A 14,043-nucleotide genomic window follows, 5' to 3' on the forward strand; every position below is an offset into this window, starting at 1 on the left:
GACGTTTTGTCACCTAACCATTATATTGGTGATCCACTTACCCCATCACGGTAGGGCAAGTTGATCATTTGGCGCAAATTTTCAAGTCTTCCATACTCAATACATAACGGTCAGAAAAATCGAAATATATAACGATTTGAACTATATTACTTCCTCTTTTGTTATCCACAGAAAAAAGTTAGAATTACATTATTCACGTTACCAGAACATAACAATGCAGTTGACTATTGATTTTTCTGTATCCACCTACCCCGCGGTTCCTTATACAATTACCTCTCCACATGTCGATATCGAAGGGACCATCGAGATTGGGAGAGATCGAGACAAAGAACAAATTTTTGATGAATACTAGATTGAAAAACACTTCGTTGCCAAGAAAGTAATATAGCAGACGTCATTTAGCACTCCTAATTTATTTTGAATCCCAAAACTTTGGTCTAGTAACCTTCGATATTGGTCATATCGGCTTAGGGCAACTTCACCGGTGGTCCAAATCACTGTTTGGTTCCAAATTTTTGGACCATGTTGAAATTTGAAGCTTGCACCGGTGTTGCAAATAATGTTCCAATTTTATTTTATACCAGTTTTCTGGTCTATTTTTTTGGAACAGGCTAGCTGCGTGGTCCATTTTTGGTCGGATTTGGACCAAGTTTTGAGCTGTTCCAAAACTGGTTTGACAAATGTTTGTTTACCAGTTCGGATGTTTCACGCTGAAACAGCCACCGCAGTCACCGTCTCTAGTTCCTACTCATTTGAGGTAAGTAAAAAAAGGAACAGTATTTAGGGCAACTTCACCGGTGGTCCAAATCATTGTTTGGTTCCAAATTTTTGGACCAAGTTGAAATTTGGAGCTTGCACCGGTGTTGCAAAAAAAGTTCCAATTTTAATTTATACCAGTTTTCTGGTCTATTTTTTTGGAACAGGTCAATTGCCTGGTCCATTTTTGGTCGGATTTGGAACAAGATTTGAGTTGTTCCAAATCTGATTTGACACAGGTTTGTTTACCAGTTCGGATTTTTCTCGCTGAAACTGCCATCATCTTCTCATCCTACTCATTTGAGGTAAGTAAAAACAAAAACAATATTGCATCGGTGCTGTTCTTTAAACGATAAATATTTATTCCGCTTCCAGCGATTCCTCTAGGCAATTCATTCGGACTCACACAGGATACCTCCAGGAATCATCAGGGTTTTTCTCCGGGGAATCATTTAGGAGTTCGTACAAGGATTCCACCAAGAATGTCGACAACGAAGTCTGTCTACAGATATCTCCAAGTGCTCTTCCAGGAATTCTACTGAAGTTCCTCCGATGTGTCCCACAGAATTTCCACCAGGAATTTCTCTGTGGATTTCTTTCAGGCATGCATCCGGGGATTTGCTGCAGGAATTACTCTGGGGATTTGCTCAAGGATCGGGTACGTATTTCCTTTAGCAACTTTTCTATGTGGTTATCGTTCAGAAATGTCTCCGGGGATTTACTCCAGGAATTCCTTTTAGGATTTTCTACAGAAAATTCTCTGGGGAACCAGGACTTTTTCCGGAAGTTTCGTCCTCTGGGGATTTCGTCTAGAAATTCATTGAGAAATAGCTCCGAGGATTTTTTCCAGATATTCCTTCGGATACTTTTTCAGAGAATTTATACGAAGATTTCTTCCAGGGATATCTGGGGATTTGCACCAGGAACTCCTCAGGAGATATCCCTCGAGAACTCAGGATTTCTCCAGAAATTCTTTCCTCCAGCCATTTCTCTTTGAATTTAAACCAAGAAATTATCCGGGGGTTTATCCAGAAATTGTTCCGGCAATATCCCCAGGAACTCCTCCGGAAATTCTCTCAACGAATTTCTCAAGGAATTTTCAATAGCTATTACTTTAGATAATTTGTCTAGAAATTCTTCCGGGATTTCCACCAGGAATTGCTCCGGAGATTTCCTCCCGAAACTCCTCCTGGGATTTCCTCCAGAAATTCCTCAGGCAATTTCATCCAGGAAATTCTTTGGCGATTTGCTCTAGAAAATCCTCCGGAGATTTTTTCAAAGAATTCGTCCGAGGATTTCCCCCTGGGACTTCTCCGGGATTTTCTCCAGGAATTTTAAAGGAGATTTCTAGTAGCAATTTGGGAATTTCATCCAGGAATTCCTCTGTGTATTTTATCCAGAAATTCTTCCGGAGATTCACTCTAGAAGCACCTCCAAAGATTTTTCCAGGGATTTCATTAAGAAATTCCAACTGGGATTTTCTCCTTCGGGGATTTTTCAGAGAATTTTTCTCCAGAAATCCCTTCGAATATTTTTCAGAGAATTTATCCGGAGATATTCTTTAAGAATTTCTCTGGGGATTTGCACCAGGAATTTCTCGGGAGATTTCTTCCAGGAATTCCTCCGGGGATTTCGCCCAGATATTCCTGTGGATATTTCGTACAGAAATTCCTCCGGTTTTTTTTTCAGAGAATTTTTTCGAAGGTTTCCTTCAGGAAGTTCTTTGGGGATTTGCACCAGGAGTTTCTGTGGAGATTTGCTCCTGAAATTCCTCCAGGGATTTGAAGGATTTCTCTGGGGATATCCCTCAAAATTTACCCGGGGATTTTCTCCAGGAATTTCTCATAGGATTTTCAATAGCATTTCCCCACGAATTTTCCTTCAGGAATTCCTCCAGCAATTCTTCCGGAGATTTCGTTCAGAAATTCTTCCGGGAATTTGCTACATGAACTCCTTCGGTTATTTCCACCAGGAATTCCTCCGAAGATTTTCTCCAGAAATTCCTCCAGTGATTTTTTCAAAGAATTTCTCCAGAGATCTCCCAAGAACTCCTCTAAAGGTTTCCCCTCCGGGGACGAGGATTTCCTTTGAGGATTTCCACCAAAAAATCCTCCGGATACTTTTTTTCCGAGAATTCTTTGGGGAATTCTTTTTCTCCATAATCTGTCCTGATTTTTTTCCAAATATCTACAGGAATTCTCCAGAGCACAGTCAAACCTCTTGAAGTTCCCATCGACTCATGGAACAGAAAAGCTTTGGAAAGTTGTTTGAGAGGACCATCATAGTAAACATGAAATGTTGGTTCTTTTTGGTCCATGTTTCGATATCGAATAATGGAAAATCGACTCATAGAGGTTTTACTGTAATCTCTCGGAAATGCTCCGGAGTTCCTCTAAGAATTCTTATGAAGCTGCTTCGAATAATTCACTACATTCCTTCCGGGTGTTTGTCCAGAGTTCCTCAGAAAATTTTTCAAAAGTTTCTCCGGGAATTTCTCTAGACTTCCTCTGGGAATTCCTCCAGGTTTTTTCTTAAGTCTTTAAAGAAATTCTTCCGGATTTCCATCGGCAAATTTGAATTTCCTCCATAGTTTCTGCAGGAATTTCTTTGTCAAGCAATTACCCCGGAGTTTCTCTAGAAACGCTTCCGCTTCCTTCAGAAAAGCATCCAGAGTTTCTCCAGGAACGCCTCTTAAGTTTCTCCAGGAATTGTTACGTAGTCACTCCAGGATTTCCTTTGGAGATTTTCTAGGATTTTGTTAAAAATTCTTACAGGACCCACCGGTATTTCATTAAGGAATTTCTGCGGGGTTTTTCTTCAGAAATATATTCGGAGATATTTTTAGTTCTTTTTTCCGGAGTTTTTCTCCAGGAATTTCTCTGGGCACAAAGAAATTTCTTTTGAGATATCAAGGATTCCTCCTGGGATATCCCCAAGAACTCCGGGGATTTTTGTCAGGAATTCCTCAGGAGATTTGCAGTAGCAATTTCTCCGATAATTTCCTCCAGAAACTCCTCTGAATATATGCTCCACGAATAAATCCTGGGATTACCTCTAGGAATTCCTTCGAGGATTTTCTCCAGGAATTCCTCAGGGGTTTTCCAACAACAATTCCTCTGAGGATTTCGCTCTGAAATTCTTTTGGGGATTTCGTTCAGTAATTTCTCCGGAAATTTCAATAAGAAATTCCTCAGGGGATTCATTAGAGAATTTCTCCGGAGATTACCTCCAGGAATTTCTCTGTGGATTTGCACCAGGAGTTTCTCAGTAGATTTATTCCAGTAATTCCTCCTTGGATTTCCTTCAGAGATTTTTTCAAAGAAATCCGTCCGGGAATTTAGCCCAGGAATTCCTTCAGTGATTTAGAGATTTCTTCTGGGGTTTTTTTCTAGTCCTCTAGAAGTCTTTTTTATTCTGGCGATTTGCTCTAGGAATTAATCCGGCGATTTTTTTCAAGATTTCCTCCGTGGAATTTCTTCAGGGATTGCTCAGGGGATTTTCAATAGCAATTCCTCCAAGGATATTAAGAAATTCCTCCGAGGATTTTCCACAGAAATTCCTTCGTATTTTCTTTTCAGAGATTTTATCCGGAGATTTCCTCAGAACATTTCCAATAGCAATTGCTCCAGGGATATTAAGAAATTCCAACGGGGATCTTCTCCATAGATTCTTTCGGTGATTTTTCCAGAGAATTTATCTGGAGTTTTTCTCCAAAACTTCCTCCAGGAATTACTCTGGAGATTTTTCCGGGTAATTCTTCCAGGAATTCCTCTTGCGGCCATTTATATACTGGCGATTTGCTCCAGGAATTATTCCGGAGATTTTTCCAAGATTCCTCCGGGGAATTTATTCGGAAATACCTCAGGGAATTTCCAATAGCAATTCCTCCAGGGATAACAAGAAATTCTTCCGAGGATTTTCTCTAGAAATTCCTTCGTATTTTTTCAAAGATTTTATCCGGAGATTTCGTCCAGAATTTCCCTGAAGAGTGGAACCAGGAATTTCTCCGGAAATTAAGTTCAGGAATTTCTTCAGGATTTTCTCCGGGAATTTCCTTCAGAAATTCCACCAGAAATTGCTCCGGGGATTTCCTTCCGAAATTTCAAAAACTTTACCGGGGATTTTCTCTTGTAATCGCTCAGAGGTTTTCGTCCAGAAATTCTTCCGGGGATTTCCTCCGAAAATTTAATTCAGAAATACTTCCGGGGATTTTCTCCAAGAATTCCTTCGGTGATTTTCCACAGAATTTATCTGCAGTTTTTCTCTATTAATTTCTCCAGAACTTACTCCGGAGATTTCTTCCAAGGATTTCTTGCAGGAACTCCTCTAGAGGCTTTTTTTTTATTCTGGCAATTTGCTCCAGGAATTATTCCGGAGATTTTTTCAAAGATTTCCTCCGAGGAATTTCTTCAGGGATTGCTCAGGGGATTTTCAATAGCAATTCCTCCAAGGATATTAAGAAATTGCTCCGAGGATTTTCCACAGAAATTCCTTCGTATTTTCTTTTCAGAGATTTTATCCGGAGATTTCCTCCAGAATTCCTCTGGATAGTTGAACCAGGAATTTCTCCGGAAATATACTCCAAGAATTTCTTCAGGATTTCCTCCGGGAGGTTTCTCCAGAAATTCTTTTACCGGGGATTTTCCCTGGTAATCCCTCAGGTGATTTCGTCCAAGAATTCCTCTTGGAATTTCGTCCAGATATTTTCCCGGGGATTTTCTACAGGAAATCCTCCGGAGATTTCTTTAAGAATTTCCCCCAAGGATTTTCTCTAGGAATTACTTCGTATTTTTTTTCAGAGATTTTATCCGGAGATTTCCTACGGAATTTCTCTGAACAGTTGAACCAGGAATTTCTCCAGAAATTTACTCCAGGAATTTCTTCAGGATTTTTCTCCAGAAATTCCTCTGGGGATTTCCTTCGGAAATATCAGGGACTAGGATTTCTTGCAGGAACTTCTGTAGAGGTCGGAGATTTTTTTCAAGATTTCCTCCGAGGAATTTATTCAGAAATTCCTCAGGGGATTTTCGATAGCAATTCCTCTAGGGATTATAAGGAATTCTTCCCAAGAATTTCATCTAGAAATTCTTTCGTGTTTTTTTTTCAAAGATTTTATCCGGAGATTTCCTCCAGAATTTCCCTGAAGAGTGGAACCAGGAATTTCTCCGGAAATTAACTCCAGGAATTTCTTCAGGATTTTCTCCGGAGGTTTCTTCCAGAAATTCCACCAGAAATTCCTCCGGGGATTTCCTTTCGAAATTTCAAAAACTTTACCGGGGATTTTCTCTTGTAATCCCTCAAGAAGTTTCGTCCAGAAATTCTTCCGGGGATTTCCTACAGGAATTCCTCCGGAGATTTCACTAAGAAATTCCTCCGAGGATTTTCTCTAGAAATTCCTTCGTATTTTTTTTTTTTTCATAGATTTTATCCGGAGATTTCCTCCAGAATTTCCCTGGAGGGTTGAACTAGGAATTTCTCCGAAAATTTACTCCAGGAATTTCTTCAGAATTTCCTCCAGGGATTTTCTCCAGAATTTTCTCTGGGGATTTCCTTCGGAAATTTCAGGAACTTTACCGAGGACTTTCACTGGTAATCCCTCAGGGGATTTCGTCCAATAATTCCTCTGGGAATTTCGTCTAGAAATTCTTCCGGGGATTTTCTACAGGAATTCCTCCTGGCGATTTGCTCCAAGAATAATTCCGGAGATTTTTTCAAAGATTTCCTCCGAGGAATTTCTTTAGGAATTGCTAAGGGGATTTTCAATAGCAATTCCTCCAAGGATATTAAGAAATTGTTCCGAGGATTTTCCACAGAAATTCCTTCGTATTTTTTTTCAGAGATTTTATCCGGAGATTTTTTCCAGAATTTGCCTGGAAAATTGAACCAGGAATTTCTCCAGAAATTTACTCTCGGAATTTCTTCAGGATTTCCTCCGGGAGTTTTCTCCAGAATTTCTTCCGGGGATTTCCTTCAGAAATTTCAGAAACTTTACCGAGGATTTTCCCTGGTAGTCCCTCAGGGAATTTCGTCCGAGAATTCCTCTGGGATTTTTTTCTAGAAATTCTTCCGGGGATTTTCTACAGGAATTCCTCCGGATATTTCATTAATAAAATCCTCCAAAGGATTTTCTCTAGAAATTCCTCCAAAAATTTTCTCGAGAAATTTCTTCGTATTTTTTTTCAAAGATTTTATCCGGAGATTTCCTTCAGAATTACCCTGGAGGGTTGAACCAGGAATTTCTCCGGAAATCAACTCCAGGAATTTCTTCAGGATTTCCTCCGGGGGTTTCCTCCAGAAATTCCTCCGGGGATATCTTTCCGAAATTTCAAAAACTTTACCGGGGATTTTCTCTTGTAATCCCTCAGGGGATTTCTCCTAGAAATTCTTCCGGGGATTTTCTATAGGAATTCCTCCGGAGATTTTGTTAAGAAATTCCTCCGAGGATTTTCTCTAGGAATTCCTTCGTATATTTTTTCAGAGATTTTATCCGGAGATTTCCTCTAGAATTTCTCTGAAGAGTTGAAGAGTTTCTCCGGAAATATCAGGAACTTTACCGAGGCTTTTCCCTGGTATTATATATTATTAGGCAATTCCATCGAGGATTTTCTCTAAAAAATCCTAATTCTCTGAAGAGTTGAACCAGGAATTTCTTGGATTTCTTGCAGGAACTTCTGTAGAGGCCGTTTATAATCTCGCAATTTGCTCCAGGAATTATTCCGGAGATTTTGTTCAAGATTTCCTCCGAGGAATTTATTCAGGAATTCCTCAGGGTATTTCCAATAGCAATTCCTCCAGGGATAATGAGAAATTCTTCCCAAGAATTTTGTCTAGAAATTCTTTCGTGATTTTTTCAAAGATTTTATCCGGAGATTTCCTCCAGAATTTCCCTGGAGGATTGAACCAGGAATTTCTGCGGAAATTAACTCCAGGAATTTCTTCAGGATTTTCTCCGAAGGTTTCTTCCAGAAATTCCACCAGGAATTCCTCCGGGGATTTCCTTCCGAAATTTCAAAAACTTTACCGGGGATATTCTCTTGTAATCCCTCAGGGGATTTCTTCCAGAAATTCTTCCAGGAATTTCCTACAGCAATTCCTCCGGAAATTTCGTTAAGAAATACTTCCGAAGATTTTCTCCAAGAATTCCTTCGGTGATTTTCCAGAGAATTTATCTGGAGTTTTTCTCCAGGAATTTCTCCAGAACTTACTCTGGAGATTTTTTCCAAGGATTTCTTGCAGGAACTCCTCTAGAGGTTTTTTTATTCTGGCGCTTTGGTCCAGGAATAATTTCGGAGATTTTTTCAAAGTTTTCCTCCGAGGAATTTCTTCAGGAATTGCTAAGGGGATTTTCAATAGCAATTCCTCCAAGGATATTAAAAAATTCCTCCGAGGATTTTCCACAGAAATTCCTTCGTATTTTCTTTTCAAAGATTTTATCCGGAAATTTTTTTCCAGAATTTCCCTGGAAAATTGAACCAGGTATTTCTCCAGAAATTTACTCCAGGAATTTCTTCAGGATTTCCTACGGGAGTTTTCACCAGAATTTTCTCTGGGGATTTCCTTCAGAAATTTCAGGAACTTTTCCGGGGATTTTCCCTGGTAGTCCCTCAGGGGATTTCGTCCAGAAATTCTTCCAGGGATTTCCTACAGGAATTCCTCCGGAAATTTCGTTAAGAAACACTTCCGAATATTTTCTCCAAGAATTCCTTCGGTGATTTTCCAGAGAATTTATCTGGAGTTTTTCTCCAGGAATTTCTCCAGAACTTACTCTGGAGATTTTTTCCAAGGATTTCTTGCATGAACTCCTCTAGAGGCTTTTTTTAATCTGGCGATTTGCTCCAGGAATAATTCCGGAGATTTTTTCAAAGATTTCCTCCGAGGAATTTCTTTAGGAATTGCTAAGGGGATTTTCAATAGCAATTCCTCCAAGGATATTAAGAAATTCCTCCGAGGATTTTCCACAGAAATTCCTTCGTATTTTTTTTTTCAGAGATTTTATCCGGAGATTTTTTTTCCAGAATTTACCTGGAAAATTGAACCAGGTATTTCTTCAGAAATTTACTCCAGGAATTTCTTCAGCATTTCCTCCGGGAGTTTTCACCAGAATTTCCTCTGGGGATTTCCTTCGGAAATTTCAGGAACTTTACCGAGGATTTTCCCTGGTAATCCTCCAAGAATTCTTCTGAAAATTTCGTCTAGAAATTCTTCCGGGGATTTTCTACAGGAATTCCTCCGGAGATTTCACTAAGATATTCCTCCGAAAATTTTCTCTAGAAATTCCTTCGTATTTTTTTAATAGATTTTATCCGGAGATTCCCTCCAGAATTTCCCTGGAGAGTTGAACCAGGAATTACTCCGGAAATTTACTCCAGGAATTTCTTCAGGATTTTCTCCGTGGGTTTTCTCCAGAATTTCCTCTGGGGATTTCCTTCGGAAATATAAGGAACTTTACCAGGGATTTTCTCTGGTAATCCCTGAGGGGATTTCGTCCAGAAATTCCACCGGGAATTTCCTACAGAAATTCCTCCGGAGATTTCATTAGGAAATTCCTTCGTATTTTTTTTTCGAAGATTTTATCCGGAGATTTCCTCTAGAATTTCATTAAGAAAATAATAATAATAAAAATGTGTTTCATGATTGTTAAGTCCGCACGGGACGTCATAATAATCAACCTATCCATTTCAAGAAGCAAATCCCAAGAACCACTCCATATATCGATGCGAAAATGTATCACTATGATTCTATATATGTAGTGCACAACCCGATAAATTTTAAGCTTCATCGATTCACTAAAACTCGAGATTTGCTTCCACAAAGTTTTGATGATTATTGTTAGAGTGAGACGAAAGATAGGGAAAATAACACGGTCTCTCGTGTCCCCTTAATCATTTATATATTTGATAATCATCACGCGAGAAAAATATCTGATTTCTGATCAATAATATTTTTTATTTTCCAGAAATCCAGAGTCAGCATCTTCGAAGCAGATAACATCTCTTCCCAATCGCCGGTACGCCGAATTTTTACATGAACCGGACTCCGAGACGAGAAATTATGGACATGCTTATTCGACGGAGGACATGCCGGGGTTTGTTGTTGCAAAAATGGAACGGACTGCTAGAACAAAGCGATGGGAAATTAAAAAAAATATTTTGTGAAATTTCAAGTGTATATGTGTATGGAATCAATAAAAATAAAGTTTTGCACATCGATTGCTCAACGTAAAGAGCTGCTAACTTGAATTCATAAAAAAATTGTAGAATATTCATACAAAAAGCGTTACGAAAGTGTGGGTGGGTTTCAAAAATGACCATTATCGGCGTTATAAAATATGTGAATAAACCCATAGAGTATCATCGTATTTTCCATACGATATACGAATGCAAAAATAGCAACTTTGGCAAAGAAAGCTTTCAGTTAATAACTGTGAAAGTGCTCATAAGAACACTAAGCTGAGAAGCAGGTTCTGACCCAGTGAGGACGTAATACCAAGAAGAAGAAGAAGATCCAGGATCTCTTCTGGGGATTTCATGAAGAAATTCTTCTAGACATTTTCTCCAAAAATTCCTTCGAGAATTTTTCCAGAGTATTTATTTGGAGATTTCCTCCAGGATTTTCAAGGATTGCTCCGGGGGTATCCCCCAAGAACTCCTCCAGTGATTTTCTCCAGGAATTCCACAGGAGATTTCCTCCAAAAAATACTGTTGGTATTTCCTGCGGGATTTTCTCCATAGTTCATACAGGACTTTTTTCGGAGATTCTATAAAAAATATTGCTAGAAGAATTAGCAATTGCTTCAGTATCCTTGTAGGAATTCCTTTGGAGATTCTTCAAAAATTTCTCCAGAGATCCTCATGGAATTTCTCCGTAGTTCATCTACCAATTCCTTCAAATTTCCTCTGACAATTATTTTGTAACGCGACCGGTACTTTTTTCAAATTTCCTCTGTAGTTCCTCCTGTTTTTTTTCGGATTTTCTCCAGGAATTCTTCAGAATTTCTCTAGTAATTCTTTTGGAATCCTCCGGAGTTCAATTAGGAATTTTCCAGGAGTTACTTCTGAAAATTAAATACATTTCCTCCGGGTAATCCTCTAGACGTCCTCCAGCGATTCCTGCAGAGTTCTTCGTGAAATTCCTTCGGAGTTCCTCCTGGAAATTTTTAAGTTCTTCCAGAAATTCCTCTGGATTTCATAAAGCAATTCCTTGGAACTTCCTCCGGATTTCGACCTAAAATTCTTTCAAAAACTCCTCTGGAGTTCTTGCAGAACCTTTTCTTCTTTTTCCAGCGATTCGTCTGGATTTCAATTGGTAATACCTGGTAATACTTGGAAAGTTCCTCTGGAGCTTCACCGGTAATTTCTTCGTATTTTGTATTTAGTTTCTGCAAGATTTGTTTTTGGTGTTCCTCTAGAAACGTAGGGTTCCTACAGAAATGCACCCGGAGTTTCTTCAGGAACGCATCCGGAGTTCCTCTTGGAATAGCTTAGGGTTCATTCACAAATTTCATAACGCTCTAAGGGGTGGGTATGTGTCCTTGTGGTGTTATAGCTCATACAAAATTTGTAGAATATTCATACAAAAAGCGTTATCAGGGTGGGTGTCAAAAATTACCATTTGTGGCGTTATGAAATTTATGAATAAACCCTTAGGAGTTTCTATAGAATTTTGTCCTGAATTCCTCCGGAAATTTCTTCAGAGTTCCTTCAATCTTGCCCTGGAATTTCATAGCAGGTCTTCTGAAAAAGTCTCCGGAGCTGCATCTAGAATTCCTTCGGAGTTCTGCCGTAAAATCCTTCGGAATTATTCCGGGAATTCTTTTGAGATTCATCCAGGTACGCTTTCGGGAGATTTTTTCCATGAAATTTTCCGGTTTTTTCAAACCGGGGATTTCCCAAAGGATTCCCCCGATGATTTTTTCTAAGGATTTCTCCAGGGATTTTCCCCCAAAAACATTCAAGGATTCTCTCCAAGAATTTTTCTGGGGATCTCGTCCAGAAAATCTTTCGGGGATTTCATAAGAGAATTTTCGCTAGACATTCCTTCGGGATATTTTCAGAGAATTCATCCTAATTTTCCTTTAGGGATTTCGCTGGGGATTTACACTAGGAATTTCTCCGGAGATTTCCTCCAAGAGTTCCTACGGAGATTTCAATGATTCCTCAGGGGAATTCCAATTGCGATTCCTCCGGAAATTTTCGCCAGGAATTTCTCAGGGGATCAACCGCTATTTTTTCGAGCATTTTTTAGGAATTCCTCGGAAAATTTCGTTAAAAAATTCCTTCGGTATTTCCTCCGGGGATTTCCTCTTCTCCAGGATTTCCTACGGGAATTTCAAGGATTTCTCCGAAGATATCCCCCTAGAACTCCTTCGGACATTTTCTCCAGGAATTCCTCAGGGGAATTGCATATGAAATACCTCCTGGGATTTCGTTCAGGGGTCCGCCTGAAATGCCTTTAGAGCTCCGCCGTGAATGCTTCGAAGTTCTTCCGTGACTTTCTTTGGAGTTCATCCAGGCACTCCTTTAAAATTCCTGTGGGAATTCCATAGGAGCTCCACCGGAAATTTCTCAGAGTTTAATTCCAAAATTCATCCAAAGTTTTTCTCGTTTTTTTTTCGGAGTTCCTCCAGGAATTCCACCGTACTTCCTTCAGGAATTTACCCGTGAGTTGTTCCAAGAATCCCGCTGGAAGTACCACCAGGAATTCTACCGGAGTTCCTCCAAGAATCCCACCAAACGTTCCTCCAGGAATGCTCTTAGGAATTTTGAACGATCCCCCCGGGAGTTATTCAGGAATTCCCCCTCCATTAATTCCTCTAGGAGATCCTCCAAGAATTTCTGAGGATTCCGTTCCCAGAAGATCCTCAAAAATTTTTATCGGGAATTCCAACAAGCATTCCTAAGTCCGTCTCCTAGGTCGTAATTCTTCCGGAAATTACGAGACAAGTTCCACCGCTACGCAGATATAAATACGCAAAACGCCAAGAATTCCTTAGTCCGCCAGGAACTCCAAAATAAATGAACTCTGCCAGGAATCGCATTCCTCCGGTGGTTTTTACGTGAATTTCTACAATTTTGATTTGTTTTGTTTATCACGTTCGAAATGGACCAGGAAAATAAAACAACCGGTGCATGCGCGTGAAGTTTGGTCTATTTTTACTGGTCTAATAAATTTTGACAGGTCCATTTTTGGAATAAATTTGGAACAAAAAATGGACCACCGGTGAAGTTGCCCTTACGGAGAGAAAATTGAGAACGAAAAATCAACAGAAACACATCGAGATATGGAGATATCGAGATATGGAGAGTGAAAATGTATGCAGACTGAAGGGACTTATGAAATCATCGACATAGGGAGAGATATCGAGATGTAGAACATCGAGATGTGGAGAGTCGAGTGTATAAAGTGGGCACCTTGAGCATGCTGAATATTTTTAATTTGTTCGTAAATCGCAATCGGTTTTCTGTATAACGATTGACTAATGTTCTACGATTTTGTGAAAAAAAATCACCCAAATAATCAAATATTATAGCAACAAGCGGAAATGATTAGAACAGTCAATTTTAAAAGGTAAAATAAATGATCATTAGAAATTGGCTGAAAAACTTGATAAGGTACCCCGGGGCAAGTGAGAATCCGGGGTAAGTGGGACGTTCCGTCATAGCGTGTTTAGGAAAAGTTTTTCATGGGGACATTCTTCTAGAAAGTTGAAGATACAATGATAAGAAAAGTATATAGTACAAAAATTATTGTTATTTTTAACACCATGTGTCCCATGTAGAGTAAGGTGGGGCAAAAGTTCGACCTTAGTGGTATAATCAAAGTTTCCAGGAAAACAATAGCAGTTAAAACAAAGCAAATACCATACAGTGAACCTTCAAAATATTGGCTATAATTTTGCTGAACAAACTTGTGTCAAAATATTTTCCCATTTTTAATTATAACAGTTTCAAAATTGATTGTCTTATTCGAACTTTTGCCCCACCGGTGGGGCAAGAGTTCGAACCTAGTTTATGGCAAAAGTTCGCTGGCTAAAACACAAAATATCGATAAAGTTTCATCAAAAAATTGCCCAAAACCGAATTAATTGTGATTTACTCAAAAATTGCAGTTTTTCGCAAAACTAAGTGGAAATGTAAAATTTTGGTGGCAGTTTTCTCACGATCAGACAAATTTAACTAAATTTGATGATAATTTGTGGATTTTAGGCAATTTGAAAATTTTTCCATGATTTTACACATGGGTCGAACTTTTGCCCCACTATGGGCCAAAAATTGTTTTCAAGCATTT

The 14,043-nt window shown here is 39.1% G+C and overlaps 1 long non-coding RNA gene across 1 annotated transcript; it reads left to right on the forward strand.

The window, feature by feature from the left end:
• The first annotated feature begins 1,361 nt into the window (after positions 1-1,361).
• Positions 1,362-9,979, forward strand: LOC110675396. The gene is made up of 2 exons (XR_002499447.1): positions 1,362-1,414; positions 9,713-9,979. It is a non-coding gene; the product is annotated as an uncharacterized LOC110675396 (long non-coding RNA).
• Positions 9,980-14,043: the final 4,064 nt, after the last annotated feature.

The sequence above is a fragment of the Aedes aegypti genome, chromosome 2 (genome assembly GCF_002204515.2).
Source record: "Aedes aegypti strain LVP_AGWG chromosome 2, AaegL5.0 Primary Assembly, whole genome shotgun sequence".
Classification (NCBI taxonomy): Eukaryota; Metazoa; Arthropoda; class Insecta; order Diptera; family Culicidae; genus Aedes; species Aedes aegypti.